The 13,253-nt window shown below is 44.8% G+C and overlaps 1 protein-coding gene across 2 annotated transcripts in view; it reads right to left on the bottom strand.

Annotated features, from left to right (window-relative positions):
• The window catches only part of DAG1 (dystroglycan 1), a 49,288-nt gene extending 38,112 nt beyond the window's left edge, over positions 1-11,176 (bottom strand). The window contains exon 1 of one of the 2 annotated variants that reach the window (XM_033140528.1): positions 11,020-11,176. The gene's annotated coding sequence lies outside the window, so the exon portion shown is untranslated. Of the gene's footprint in view, positions 1-10,546; positions 10,631-11,019 lie in introns of those variants that run through there. The other variant, XM_033140529.1, reaches the window with a different exon arrangement.
• Positions 11,177-13,253: the final 2,077 nt, after the last annotated feature.

Genomic DNA, 13,253 nt, shown 5'->3' with positions numbered 1-13,253 from the left:
TTTATCTCATTGCATTCAGGGCTTTTTTCTAGAAAAAGAGGTGCCGTAACTTGTTGAGGTTTCTAAGGGGGACCACCCACCCAAAGTTGTTTTGCACAAGCAATATTGTTTTTTTATTTTAAAATATTGAATATTAATTTTAATATTCTTTTATATATTCTAAAAGGGTACAGGTCCAGGGTACATAAAACACATCTGAATGCATAAAAAACAAGTTAAGGAGAAAACTAACCAAGTGTCCCCCACCCCAACATACTAGCTTTCCAAAACCAGGAAGCTCCATCATAGGAGGATGATTCAAAAATGCACTTCTCCATACAGTTTGAAGTAACTAACTCCAATAAAAACTATGTTCATTTTGAGAACATCAAATTCAGAATTTACATGTAGCTAGTACTGATCACGTCAATGGATCAGATGGCCTAAAATTACAGGAGGTGGAAGTAAAAGGCTTTGGGAACAAAGTCCAATAACTTAAAAAATAATCTAATCTGTTCCCCAGTAGAAGCCAAGCAGTTCTGACCACCTGCACAGAACTTTGCAATGAGGAGTGCCTTTAAAAGGATACTACAGTACATACAATTGCAATTATGTGTCCAAGTGTTAAGGAGAAAATGTAAAGAAATTCATTAGGCCTGATCAATTTCTGTAAAGATGCATAATAAGCAAGCACAAAAATGTTGTTGTTACGAGCGCAAAATTTAAGCAAACAACTAGCACAAATGAAAATGCTATTCAGGAATAATTAACCTGTAACTGTGTGAAATGTGGGGCTTGCAAGCATGCACATCCTGCCTGCTCCATCCCCCTATTTTTCCATGTACAGCAGCAGGGTATGAAAGGAGCTTGCAAGCATGTTTGCTTGAACACACTTACAAGCCTTCCCGCCAGCAGGAGCCCTGTGTGATCAGGGTTGCCAACTGCAGGGAGGCTTATAAGTGTATTCAAGTGTGGCATGAGGTCTTGCCACTAAAAACAGCAAGGTTGGGGCAAAACACTAAAAAATCCTGTGTCTCTCACACAGTTACAGATTAATAATTCCTGAACATGACAAGTTTTAGCACTAATCTGATAAAAAGGCACCCAATAATTCAATTTGAGGTACCCCAGACAAGTTTCTTAAGAGGACAGCTAGGCTGAGAAGTGTGACTGGATGCAATGTGCTAATCTTTAAAAGGAAAGGTAGATTCATGAGAACTACATTTGCAACTTCTTTATTCTGATGGTTGGAACGATTCTGTTTATCACAATCAAATTAAATGATGGACAAGTCCATGACCACCGTAACCTTCTTTAACTGTTTCCTCCACTTTGACCTGTCCTAAACTGTCCTTCAAGGCATCAGAAACAATTATATCTTTGTGTTTTTTTTAAGTTTTCAAATCTGCTCTCAAGAACTAGTACCTTTGACTCAGACATTTAGCTACTATTAGAAGAAACTATTAATTATGAAAGAAACATACAGAGCCAGCAGTAAAGATAGTAGCACGCGAGACATCCAACATGAATTCAAGACTATCTCACTGCAACATGTCACATGACATTCTATTCCAAGTACAAGTGCATTGGAAGCAGATATACGTCCTATAGCTTAGTTTTTAAAAGTCTTCTCTGCAGAAAAAAATATTTACAGTATCTATAAAACTTTTCTATTTCTAAGATATGAAAATTTAAGCCAAGGGAGGAGAAAGAGCTCAGTTGTCTGCAGCACAACTCTAGAGACTGGGAAAGGATTAAGCAGCTTTGACTCTGTCCTATTTTAGGATGCCTACAGAGCCGTCTCATCCATTGGGGCTGGTGGCGCGGCGCACCAGGGCGCAATGGCCTGGAGGGCGCCTCCGTCCTCCAGCCCCGCTGGCAGCGCCTGCCGGCAGCGCCCTCTGACTCCCGGCAAGGGAGCTGGCCGGCCACGCCACGCCCTCTGGCTGCCCAGCAGAGCACAGGAGCACAGCTCTGCGCGCCCTTCCAGCGCTTCCGGGACGGGAGGCGAGGGCGGGCGGCTCGCGCTCCCGCGCGCAGCCGGCCGCCCACCCGATGAAGCACAAGCTGCCCAGCCGCGCCGCCGCGCCATCCGGATGCGCGCGGGAGCGCGAGCCGGCCGCCCTCGCCTCCCGTCCCGGAAGCGCTGGAAGGGCGCGCAGAGCCCCGCGCCGCTCCAGCGCCACGCCCCTCATCCCCCGCTCGCCCACCCCCCTCCCAAGGGGCAGCAAGCGCGGGAGGGAGGCGGCGGAGAGGCGGCATGGCGGGGGCGCCGGAGGGATAGCCGCGCCAGGGCGGCAGATCCCCTTAAGACGGCTCTGGATGCCTACTTGAAATATCTCCTGAACTAAATGACTAAACAAGGCCCCCAATCAGAAAACAAACTGGAATTATGAATAAGAATAAAATGGTAGTTCCTGGGCAGGAACAATCGAACCTTTCTGACTCTGAAAAATCTCAAGTCATACTGTACATGGCTGTTACAACACCAGCAACAAGAAGCCAAAACAAATCCAAAAGTTTCATTTTAAGTCCAGTGGGAAATTGCTAACATGAAGACCATTCAGATATATTATGCTGCATGCACAGAAGTAGAAGTAATATCCATTCTGCTTCTTCCGTAGCAGGTTCCCAAGTCTCATCGCTCCATACTGCAGGAGCTTAAGAATCTGGCACAGCAAACTCTCTTCTAGCTCAGTGTTACAGAGGGGAACAGTATGCATATGGAAGTTTACAATACCCTAGGAGACAGATATAGTCCAGATGGAGCTCTAAATCCTATTGAGTTCAATATGTGCATAGGATTATGTCTTATAAGACACTCAAACTTGGGATATCCTCTGTGAATCTTCACTGCATAGTTCTGATGGCATTATTTCAACAGACATGTATGACATCAGGGACATCCCCCACAACTGTAAGGACAACCTCTCAGCTAAATGTATCCACACAAATACATGGTACAAAGGTGAGAATTTGTTCTTTTTCAGACAGGTTCTACCCTGATGACAGAAACTAAGGGGCTGAATAGGTACATGTTCTGCACGTAGAAAGACAACCAGTTCACTGGGAACTGACTTATATGCATTTGAAAATTGGTTTTGACCTGTTGGCATGCCTCACTTCTGTTTTTTCCATACAATTCTTCCGCTCAATGAGTGAAGTTCTGAATTTTCAATGTAGGTTGCAGGGATTATGCATTCAAATAAAACGATTTCAACATAAACTGATTTTCTACTTCAATGTCCCCAAAGCAGCTTACGATAAATGTAATAGGAACATAACACATTTAAAGTTAATAAAATAAACTCCCGGAAAACAATTAAAATGGCCTAGAGAAACCAGAACAGTCTCATGTTCAGAAACCAAATACATAACAAAGAAGATAACTTTTCTTCTGTCAAACCACAGTAAAATAGACCTGGCTAATCTCCCTTGGAAGTTCAATTGCGCAGATACCTATATCACAGTAAAAGCTACCAATGAATGACGTCAGTGGCATGTACAGAGTCATAGAATTGTAGAGTTGGAAGGTATCCTGAGGGTCATCTAGTCCAACCCCCTGCAATGCAGAAATCTCAACTAAAGCATCCATGGCAGATGGTCATCCACTATATATTTATTTACACCCTGCCTTTTTCCCTGACAGGGACATTGTTAGTTGATTTTTAATTCACAGAAAGGGGGAAGGCATATAATGGAGAAGATAGCCCCTAAGTGGTTCCAGGCCTTAAAAAGTCAAATACAGAACCTTAAATTATCGGGGGGGGGGGGTGCTTTTGGCTTAGCCTGGATACTAGCTAGCCCAACATTTACTTGGACCTTTAGAAGTTTCTGAACTACTGAGGGAGGCTCCAGTTACAGAATATCTCTCAATAAAAACTAAAATTCTAAGCCCTTTGAATAATTCATTCTGGCTATAGTCCCTTCATCAAAATCTATGGAGTAAACCCTTGGAGTACTTCTCCAGAAATCTATTAGAATTCCATAAGCTTCAACTTTCTAGAAGAGCTTTCCAAATTGGCATGCTAACCTATAATTAAGACACTACTGTGGAACAACCAATATTAAGAGTAAGCAATTCAGTATGTAAGTATGTGAGTTTCTACCAAATGTTTTCTAGTGCGACCAAGAGACAGAATACAGGAACCTAGAAAGGAGGAGGGGACATGTCTTAGATATATTTCCTTTTCCATGCACAGAGCTGAACAGGTAGGAAAACCCAAACAAAAGGATATAAGCAACAAGAGGCCTGGCCTATACCGGGCCCATCCTCTTTTAGCACAAAACTAAAGATCCACATTCACTTTTAAATGAAAGAAGAGGAGGGAGTGGGTCCCGGAATGTGACTTTTGATTTGTAAAAGGTGTTTTAAACAAGTATTGCATATAATAATAATTTTATTATTTATACCCCACCTTTCTGGTTGGGTTTCCGCAGATACTGTATGTTGCTATCCTCTGCAAAATTTCCTTCCACCGCCCCCCCCCTTTTTTTGCCATTGCTTTAAAATTTCCAGAAACTTTACATCTCTAATTCCACCCTGTAGGCATATACCGGTATTATACTGAGGGCAGCAAAAATCCTTCATCCAAACCAATTAATTGTTCAAAATATTTGTGAATTCCAGTTCTATACAGGGCTATCTAGTTTTTTGCTAGCTCCTAAATGTCTCATAGTGACCTGACCCTTGTGACTGCAAATTAAGTAGCAGAAGCAGCACTGCCTTAAGTGACATGAGAAAAATATAACTACTCTGAAAGCCATAATAGCAGGAATCCCCTGCCCAAAAATGAAGTCTGTTGGAGTTACTATGTAAAAATTTGGGAGTATTTTAACGTCACAGAGTATACTGAATGATATATGAGATAGAAAACCTTACCTGATGATTTATTTAGGTGCATCCAATCAGAATTACCTACAATTAACATTACCGGTTTCACATACTTTTCTTATGATATTCCATTACTAAATTGTAATGAAAAGCTGCAAGTAATAATTTACACAAAATTCTGACTAATTAATAACACCTTGTCACTCTATACACTGCTGCACCAGCCAGCCCTGACAGATCCTGAAAAGCACAACCATATTCAACCTGTTCTGCATCCGTTGCACTAGTTAACAATTTGCTTCCAGGTCCAATTCAAGGTGCTTGTGTTCACCTTTAAAGCAGGAATTAGGGATGTCAGGCCTGGGAGGCAAATACAGGTCTCCCTATCAGGCTTTTGGGACTCTCCCCAGGCTACACCCCTCACCTCACCCACCATTCTACATCCTTCTCGAGCACTTTGCCTGGCTGAACAGTATCCCTTAAATTATGGTAATGCCTTTTCCTTGCCTGGATGGAGATATATAGAATATGTATGTATGTGTTTGTTTCTATGTGTAGCAATCTCTGGCTTATGCATGGCTGAAATATATTCTATTGTACAATGGCAATAGTGGCATCTATTGCCCCAGCCACCTTTGCCTCTGTCCCCACTAACTAGTGGTATGCAGTGCCCAGAAGATCACTCCGCAAAGGAATGCAGCCCTTGGGCCAAGAAAGGCTTCCTACCCCTGCTTTAAAGCCTTGCATAGCCTAGACTCACATTCCTCAAAGACTACTAGTCTGCTGAGGTGAGGTCAGTCAACAGGCTTTATCATTTGTTGTGTCTTTGTGGCAAGTTACAACTGCAACAACTCAGAAGCACAGACCATTCCCAAACTGTGTCCTAGCAGCTATAAGTTAGGACATCTACCTCTTTGCTTTATTTTCATGAGGAAAGCAATACCTATTTCTATAAGCTGGTTTTTGGTAGAGGCCTTCCTGTAGATTTAGTTTAATACATAACTGGATTTTGTCCTTATTTGTATTTTTAATTACTGGTGGTAAACATACCAGAACCTCCCTCTTCACATGACTTCTAGGTGGTCATGGGAAAAGTGAAAAAGTAGGACCTCACATGTATTGAGGTTTAAACTACTGAACTCAAATATGTGTCAATCAATTTGCATTTAATAAGGAGACTTGTGGAAGCTAAGGCTCTCTCCCACGTTTACTGAAACAAAGCCAAAATATTTAGCATCGAGAATGCATTCCTGGTTCTCCACACTGGTGCCAGAGGTTCCAGCACACTGTTTAGACAAAAGGACAACTGCAGGAAACACATGTAAGAAAACTGGAAAACAGATCAAATGGAAATATCTAGGTGTATGTGAATGGCTCCAAAGCTAACATCCCAGCATAAATAACAGCCAGGAAAGTCACCTATAAGTGCTGTCCTGTTTCAAATTTCATTACTCCAAAATGATCTAGAGTTTCAGAACCATATTCTCAACACACTTCAGTTGTTTTCATTCAGTGTTTTACAGGAAATAGGCATGCAAACTCAGAAAACTGATTTGAGGTGGTCACAGGAGCTATGCTGATTGCCATCAGTCTACCTAAAGTAGCACAGTAGCAAAGGAGCACAAACTTCAAGATGGGTGGGGAAGGATGCATTTTTCAGAATTAGAATTTGAGATATCTTATGCCTTACAGCAGGCACGTCCAACAGGTAGATCATGATCTACCAGTAGATCACTGAACGTCTGTGGTAGATCACTGGCTGCCCCCAAAGAAGCTCAACAACTTTGGCTCGCCTAAAAAACCTCAATATTTTTGCCCTGCATCTCAAAGAAACGGGGCTTTCCTCCCCCCTAAAAAAAGCCCGACAACTTTGACCTGAACCCCCCCCCCATGGGCCTTCCTCCTTCCTAAAAAAAGCTCAACAATTTTGACCTGAAGCTGCAAAAAGGGGGGTAGATCACCACAAGTTTTTAACTCTGAGTAATCACAGTCTCTTGGGAGTTGGCCACCCCTGCCTTACAGGATGCGGGTGGCACTGTGGTCTAAACCACAGAGCCTAGGGCAGGGGTAAGCAACCTAAGGCCCATGGGCCGGATGCTGCCCAATCACCTTTTCAATCCGGCCCATAGACAGTCCAGGAATCAGCATTTTTTTACATGAGTAGAATGTGCCCTTTTATTTAAAATGCATCTCTGGGTTATTTGTGGGGCATAGGAATTCGTTCATTTTTTTCTTCAAAATATAGTCTGGCCCACCACATGGTCTGAGGGACGGTGGACCGGCCAACGGCTGAAAAAGGTTGCTGACCCCTGGTCTAGGGCTTGCCAATCAGAGATCAGAAGGACGGGGTGAACTCCCGTTGCTCAGTCCTTGCTCCTGCCAACCTAGCAGTTCAGCAGGAAGGTAAACGGCGTTTCCGTGTGCTGCTCTGGTTCACCAGAAGTGGCTTAGTCATGCTGGCCACATGACTCGGAAGCTGTCTGCGGACAAACCCTGGCTCCCTCGGCCAGTAAAGCGAGATGAGTGCCGCAACCCCAGAGTCGTCTGCAACTGGACCTAACGGTCATGGGGGGTACCTTTACCTTTACCTTTTATGCCTTACACCTGAAAAGGTTTGCGAGCATTTAAGTATTACCCTACTTTGCTTCTGTCTGAATCAATATTTAGGCTATGCATCCTGAGTGGATGCAACAAGCACCTCCTCTCAAGGCAGGTAATTCAGCTGCATCTCTGAACTGGGGAGTAACTGAATGCTCTACTGAAAACTAATGCAGAGACAGTAAAGAATTGCCCACCTCCAGTGGAAACCAACTGCAAGACATACACTCAGAACAGAAGATTGTGCAGAGTTGCAACAGAAAGCCTTTACTGTTAGTAGATAAAGAAAGGATCCTGGGAGTCCAAAGTAATTAATTTATCATTGCATGTTTGCAGCACAGTACTGTAAGTCAACACAGTTTAACAATTAGCAAATTATTATAAAGTGGTGTGTAGATAACGGTCATTTTAGTCAAAAGATTCCCCCCCCCCCCACAGTTTGATACTACAGGGGCCACTTTTCTTCAAAAGAGGGGAACCCACTTCCATACATTAAACTTCCCCTAAATGCTTATCAGGTTCCAGCCTGTAGGACACAAGGGTAGGAAAGTCATTACTTTTCAGCCAGCAGTGACAAACTAGAAGGCACCCACTCTGATTGCAAAAAGATTAACATCCATGAAAGCTTATGTCCTAATAAATCCATTACTCTTTAAGGTGCCACAACACTATTGGTTTTACTGCAATAGACTGCTGAGGCTTCCCCCTATGGAAGTTGTCACTTAGAATTGAGCTTTTATAGAACTGCTTCTTACTATTTTTTAATAGCAGTGAATATATACTTCACTTTAAAGGCTCCCTTCAGGAAACATCACGTGTCCTAGCCTATCTTCAGTTTACCAGCTAATAATAAATTTTTAGTTGGTCCAGAGAGTGTCAAGCATCCATATCTGTTCTTGTATCAAATACTTAGTTATCAGAAATATATTCAAGAACCCGAATATCTTAGAAACATGGTACAGGACTTTATCTATCTGATAATCAGCAAGTGACATATAAATGGATATGGAAGTTGTTTACAATGTAACTTTCCACTGTGAAATATTAGTGGGAGAGAGCACAACAGCAGAAAGTCATGCTGCGCTCTCTCTTTCTCTCAGGACTAATACCTAGTTTTATAGATCTAATGCTTAACATGTAAAAACACAAAGCATGTTAAAGATGGAGCTATTTCCACGTTCTCAAAAAAATCTGAAATTTAGTTCAGTAAAAACAAGCTTCATTTATACCTTTTGGTCATACTACTTTCTCAAGTCATACAGGACAGAAATTATTTCGCTAGCAAATATGCATACTACCAACAATTTTTTTTGCTAGATGAATGGCACAGCTGTCTCTTCTAAGGAACCTCTCTACCTCAACTTCAGTGACAGATAGGTAGCCGTGTTGGTCTGCCATAGTCAAAACAAAATAAAATAAAAAAATCCTTCCAGTGGCACCTTAGAGACCAACTAAGTTTGTTCTTGGTATGAGCTTTCGTGTGCATGCACACTTCTTCAGATACCATCTCGTATCTGAAGAAGTGTGCATGCACACGAAAGCTCATACCAAGAACAAACTTAGTTGGTCTCTAAGGTGCTACTAGAAGGATTTTTTTATTTTGTTTTGTTTCAACTTCAGTGAATTTGCTTTAGAACAGTTGATCAAGCTACCTGAACAAGCATTTAAAAAAGAACTACATGTATAGTAGCTTAGTTTTCTAAAGTGTTTTCAATGTAATTTAAATCAGTTATTTCCCCAGGACTCCAACCCATTTAAACATCTTAACATCAAGTGGGTGTGCCCTATTTAGAGGATCAAATATACAATTCAGCACATCCAATCCCTGCAGTGATTACACAGAGGGTACTTCAGTGCACACTGGTCCCCTAACCATGACACAGCCAGCAAAATTACTGAGAAATCAGAGTGGTGTAAGGAAAAGGTACTGTATACTATACTGCCTTTTCTAGCCTCACTATTACATTTCCAATTGTGCACTACAACACCAGACCAGGAAAGCTGCTGTTTTAACACGCCCTTACACGTTGCTTCTAAATATACTGAGCTTTTTTATAAGTTGTACTAGATGCCTGTACTGGATCAAGCTTTTGGAATGCAGTGCTCATTCTGCATGTGGTGGAACAGCCAGCAATTACTGGTATCATGACCGCATTACCTACAACAAGAATAATGGTTCCAAGGCATCGCTTTACAAGTCAATAGTACCTCTGGTGAATAAATTGATTTTTTTTTTATAAACAAACTTGCACTTAACATGTTCAGTGTCAATGATTCCTGCAGGCCTGGCTCTCCAGGATACAGACACTAAAGTAGTCCCAGCATATAAACATGTACCTACAGAAAAGCAACGGCTCCTACTTAGCAGTTATAAAGTTTCCAGCACTTCCAGCTGTAGAAATTGGCCAAATAGTCCAGACCACAATAACAACACAAAATTACGTAGCAACCTTACAAGGATTACAGAGCTCCTATGTGGAACACAGATCTGAAGCATTGAGTGGCATTGCTATTACTACTATAGTTAGCCTCAAGTAATTCTATCAGCTACCTCTTTCTTCTCAATCAGGGAACTGTGGGTGCCGATTTAGGGCCTTAGAAATTAACACTGCTAAATTAGATTGCAGCTATAAGGTTGAACCATATAGCTAGATCTTTTTGAGATTCAGCATGACCGTAATATAGAAAGGGAGGTCCTGAAACAGAGAACACTTAGCCTAGGCCTTGTCCAACACTAACTAACAGAGAACTCGTTCCTCAACATGGCAGGCAACTGCAGTTTTTTTTAATGAAAGGGGGCCTGCAACACTCCCAAAATGGCAAAGGGACGGCAGCAATCTTCTACCAGGACCTCAAAGATTTCCCTACACGTTAAAGATGGCCCAGTTTCCCAGTCTCAACAAAACATCATGGTACCCCAGGGCCACTAGTTCCTACCGTCTAACAATCCAGAGACCCTTCAATCGCAACCCAGTATCGCCGACCCTGCCTGCGGCGCACCTCAATGCTAAACACACACACACACACACACACACGAGGAGAGGAGAGCAGTGCTTCCACCGCCAATTGCACCTGCTGCCAGTATCGCACGTCCACCTGCATTCTGGTGGGTGCCCGATCTGCCCCCCCCCTTACCATCAGACTCTCCTCCGGGAAGGGAAGACCGTGGCCCAGGCCCAAGGTGAGATGCTCCACGCGGTGGTCGTGGGGAGGAGGAAGACCGAGAGTGGAGGAGATTCGGGGCGCAGGGAGAACGAGAGCGAGCGAGCGAGCGAGCGCGGAGGGATCAGTAGAGGAGAGGTGAGAGTTTGAAATCCGCCAGGAGATCCAGCTCGAGCCAGAGCTCCTTGGAGAGGCCTCGGGGGCTCCCCGAATCCCGGGCCTGCGAGGGCCCCGCGCCGGTGCTGGCTGCAGCTGCTGCCGCCGCCGCCCTCACAGAGCTTCCCTGGCGCCAGGGCTCACCTACCGCGGCGCGCTCCCGCTCGTCCACCGCCCGCCAGCCCCTGAGAAGCCCCAGCGAGGAGGCCGCTCCCTCCCGGGACTCGCCGCCGGCACAGTGACCGACAGAGGAGGCGACCGAGCAAGCGCGACGGCGCCGCGACACGTACCTGGGGGAGGGGCGGCGCACAGGAGCCTAGCAACCGCCGGCACGAGCGCGCCGCAACCAATCAACGAAACCTTTCCCCGGGCCGAGCCGCAGCGCAGCGCAGCTCGGCAGACTCTGCCCGTTTGGCTCGCTACAGCCCCGACCCAACCCGCCGGGCTCCGCCTCGCGCGTGCCCTGCCTCCCCCCCCCCAACCGCAGGACACGCCCTCTCGCCGAAGGAAACCACGCCCCTCCGCAGCGTACAGAAACGGGCGCACGCTCCCCTGGCCACACCCTCAGGGTTCTATATATCACGCCCCCCATCAAGGAACCGAGGCCACGCCCACCGCCAGACTTATTATTGGGCAGAGGGAATAGAATTCCGGTTCTTCGTTTCCCGATTGGCCTGTCCTAAAAATTATTGTGGGAGGGGAAAAGCAAAGGCAGCGCGCCTTGCCCCACCTGCAAACTCCGCCCACTGCTTCTCCTTTCTTCTTGGGGACAAAGACTGAGAAAGAGTGAAGAGCGTGGTTCTCCATCCCTAAAATTCGAAACCCGCCATCTATCCTTGTTTTGTAAAATAAGCGATACAGAGGTCTTATCTGTTTAGAAAGCATGACTTAGCTCTAGATGGGAGGTTGTCAGCTGTGATTATTCGCGAGAGGAATGCACTCTGCGTGCTCTCAGAAATACGTTCATCAGCAACCAAAGCACTTTAGTAAAATACAAGCTCAGAACAAATGCAGAGGAAAAGCAATCAATAAAATATGAATGCTGTCTATATTAAGAGTGCTGAAATACGTGACCTAAGCATTGATTTAGATCAGAGGTTGTCAACCTTTTGGGTCCACGTCTCCCTTGACCAACTACCTTCTTTATGTGGCACCCCAGTGGGGCTCAGGAGCCCAATTATGTCACCCCTTGCCTGCAGAGCTGGCAGCCCCTCACCCCTTGAGGGTTCACTCAGCCTCCTCTCTTCTCCCCTCTCCTTGGGAGTCCTCTAGGCAGCCACAGCTGCCACCCCTGGTCTCTGAGCTGTGCCACCTGCCCCAAAGAGAGATGCCTCCTCACATTGCCCCACAGGGGCCTGGGAAGCACTCCCTGGCCAGCAGAAGAGGCACCATTTGCCTGGAGAGCTTGTAGCAAGGGCTGCTGTAACAAACAGTTGTGCAAGCCTTTGGGAGGCAGAGACGGAGAGGGCGCCAGAGGAAGGTAGGGAAGGAAAGAGGGGCAGAAGCCAGTGTTGCCCATAGTACCCCTGACTATCATTCAAGGCACCACTGATTTAGATAATGCAACCTATTATGAAGGCTCAGATAGATATTGGAAGATTGCCATCATATCCCCTCTCAGTCTCCTCTTTACCAGGCATACCCAACTCCCTCAACTGTTCCTCATTAGGCTTGGTTTCCAGGCCCTTGACCATCTTGGTTGCCCTTTTCTGCACATATTTCAGCTTGTCAATATCCTTCTTGGATATTGACAAGCTGAAATATGTGCAGAATTGGAGGCTTGACAGCCATCTGTCAGGAATGCTTTGATGGTGTTTCCTGCTTGGCAGGGGGTTGGACTGGATGGCCCTTGTGGTCTCTTCCAACTCTATGATTCTATGATTCTATTCTATGATTCTATGATTCTTGAATTATTGTGCCCAGAAGTGGATACAGTACTCCAGGTGTGGTCGGACCAAGGCAAAATAGAGCAGAACTATGACTTCCCTTTATCTAGACGCTATACTTTTGTTGATGTAGCCTAGAGTAGCATGAGCTTTTTTTGCTGCTGCATCACACTGTTTACTCGTGTCAAACTTGTGGTCTAAGACCCTTAGACCCTTTTCACATTTACTACTGGTAAGTCAGGTGTCTTCCACCTTACATTTGTATGGCTGGTTCTTCCTGCCTAAGTCTAGAACCTTATATTTGTCCCTATTGAAATTCATTTTGTTAGTTTTAGCTCAGTTCTCCAATCAGTTAAGGTCATCTTGAATCTTGACTCTGTCTTCAGTGGCATTGGCTACCCCTCCCAGTTGGGCTACCCCTCCCAGTTTCCAACAACAACATGACAATTCTATATGTGAAGTGATACTTTGACTGGCACACCAGTTTCACTTCCTTGCACATCCATGAACATCTTAGTTCAGAGAGTTGGTCAGAGTGTGTTGCCACTAGGGCAATATAATCCACAAATGGGTGAGGAAAGAAGTTGAAGGATCCTGGAGCTCAGAAGCTTAGATGACCTTCACAAGGAAAGTGGGGT

Source organism: Lacerta agilis, chromosome 2 (genome assembly GCF_009819535.1).
Source record: "Lacerta agilis isolate rLacAgi1 chromosome 2, rLacAgi1.pri, whole genome shotgun sequence".
NCBI lineage: Eukaryota > Metazoa > Chordata > Lepidosauria > Squamata > Lacertidae > Lacerta > Lacerta agilis.
This window is presented reverse-complemented; position numbering and strand designations above follow the sequence as displayed.